Genomic DNA, 2,903 nt, shown 5'->3' on the forward strand with positions numbered 1-2,903 from the left:
TTAGCTAATGAATTGCTACATACACAAGACGTAATTTAAACTCTAAATACTTGCTTAAGCATACGAATGAGATAATCACTCAACTAATTCAAATTGATTTAAGATAAATACTAATTTTTTAAATATTTTTAAATTTTTAACACAAAATTTTATATAATTTTATGTATTTTTTGTGCAAGATACGGAAACATACACTAATTTTAATTTTTTAACACACAATTTTATATAATTTTATGTATTTCTGTGCAGGACACGGAAACATATACTAGTTAGTTGAAAAATAGGTTAATTAAAAAAAAACGTTGCGGAGCCTTGGAGAAAGTATTGGAATCCGTTCAAGTTCCATGTCCTAATTTTATGATATAAATTATTATATTTTTCAATTTTAATTTATTGAAATATTCGAATATTAATGATATCAATTAATTAATTTGATTAGATATTTAAATTTCAAATTAATTATATTAATTAATTAATTTAGTTAATTATATTAATTATTTGATTTGATTTGATTGGAGTAAATATTAAATTATTTTAGTAAATAATAAATATGATAACAAAATACATGAATTAATTTAATTAGTTTATTTTTTTAATGTCATCTATTTATATAAAATCATAATGTGTTTTTTACTCATTCCTTCTTTTTTTTCTCTTTTTTGCTCTCTCTTGTGTTTAGAGTATAATTTTTGTAATTTATTTATTTTTTATTTCTTTTATCACTACTTATACATTTCATTATTTTATATTTTTTAAAGATTTTTGTCTATTTTAGTTGCTCATTATTAGGCGCATATTTTTTCCTTCTAGCTTTTGATTAACAAAAGAGATGTGTCTTTTTTAGGATTTTTTAAATAATCTTACTATAATTTATTTTGTAATATTCTCTTTTATCATGTGTACTTCATGTGTTTAAGGAGTTGACTTAAAGTTATAATATGATATATAAAATTATAGTATGATTTACAGTATACTAAAATATTAGGACATTATCATATACATATTTTTTAATTTGTCCATTAAATTCAATCATATAGGATCTTGAAAATTATGCAATTATGTAATTATTTATTTTTTCATATAATTATTGTATTAGTCATTTACATTAGTGAGACTATTTTTATTATTAATATTTATAAATGTACTATTATCTGTATAATTAATTGAATCATCTTATTCATTTAAATTTAATTCTATTGAATTAATTATTCGAAGTGTCATCGCTATTTCTATTTTTAAAGATTTTTTTTCAATATTATTTTAACAATTATAATAACATGATAATAGTTTAAAAAGACAAAACAAAAAATTTTTTAATGTGAAAATAGGGTAAAAAAAAATAATTTTATTTAATAACTTTTTCAAAATATATATGTTTCTTCTTTATAGATAATTATTGTAAGGTATCAAAAACTCTAACAATTATTAAGAATAAATGATCGTTATAAAAACAATGTCAATTTAAATAATATACAAATAAACTATACCAAACATAACGTACAACTTAAAAGGGTTACTTATGAAAGAATATAGTTTATAATTTTTTTTTACTATTTATTTCAAAATAAATCTTAATTACTTAACAATCTTTATTTTTTAAATTCAATGTGTGTTTTGACGATAGTTTTTATTTATTGATGTTAATAGTTGATTGTTTCTTTAAAATAAAATGCATTATAATTTTAGGTTATTTCATAATTAACAATAATGCTTGATTAATTTTTTAAAAATAAATTACATTATGATTTTAGGTTATTTCACAATACATAATTAATGTTCATAAAACTAAATTACTCTATATTTTTTTATTTGAGAAAAGGACAAATAAGTCCCTGACTTTTTGTCCCGCAAACTATTTCGTCTCTGACCATTGAAAAATACTTTTAAGTCTCTGACCTTCACAAAACTTGGACGGATCAGTCCCTCCGTCCAAATGCCTCTGTCAGGGACTGATCTGTCCAAGTTTTGTGAAGGTTAGGGACTTAAAAGTATTTTTTAATGGTCAGGGGTAAAAATGTCCGCAGGGCAAAAGGTCAGGGACCTAAACTAAAAAGATTATGTTGAATTGTTGAATAGTCCAACTATAATTAAGGTAGTTAATTTAGTTTATTTGTTTATTAATATATTTGATCGAAAGCATGAATGATAAATAAGACAAGAAAATAATTAAAAGAATAAAATGTTAGTAACTACTTAAAATAAATAAAAAAAAAAGTTATAGTGTATTGTTTTATTTAAATTATTAATAATTAGAAGAATAGAAGGTTAGTAATTATTTTAAATAGACATTAAATTCAGTTTTATGGTACTAATTTATTTGAATTGTTAATAAAATTTTATAATTTTCATATTTATATCTATTCAATTTATGTATTTTATTTTATTTTACTTTAACAAAAAATTAAAACGTGTTTTTTTAATTATTTTTTTAGAAAGTATAGTGAAATGAGTTATATCAATTATAATTAATTATCTATAATTAAACTAATTGATTGTGTTAATTTGTAAGATGAATAACACATTATAAATAGTGTGACATTAATTATAATAAGTTAATAATTAATAAATAAAAAATAAAAAAGATTTTTTTTTAATTGTCTTTTGATAACTACACATTTTTATTCGTTCACTTTTTCTTTATCTCTTCCTTTCACATTTATTTCTTTTAATTTATTGAACCAAATCAAGTATACTAATTATTTGTATTAACTAATTAAGTATTTTTTTTATGGGTTCTGCTAACTGTGCCCTTAGAGCATAGGTTAAAAACATTATAAAAAAATATTTTTAAAATATGTCTTTAAGAGACAAGTTAGCTAAATTATTTTTTAATTTAATGTGTTTGATTCATTCAACTGTATTAATTATAACTAATTAATTATATTTAATTTGATTTTATTAGA

This window comes from Arachis hypogaea, chromosome 14 (genome assembly GCF_003086295.3).
Source record: "Arachis hypogaea cultivar Tifrunner chromosome 14, arahy.Tifrunner.gnm2.J5K5, whole genome shotgun sequence".
Taxonomy (NCBI): Eukaryota; Viridiplantae; Streptophyta; class Magnoliopsida; order Fabales; family Fabaceae; genus Arachis; species Arachis hypogaea.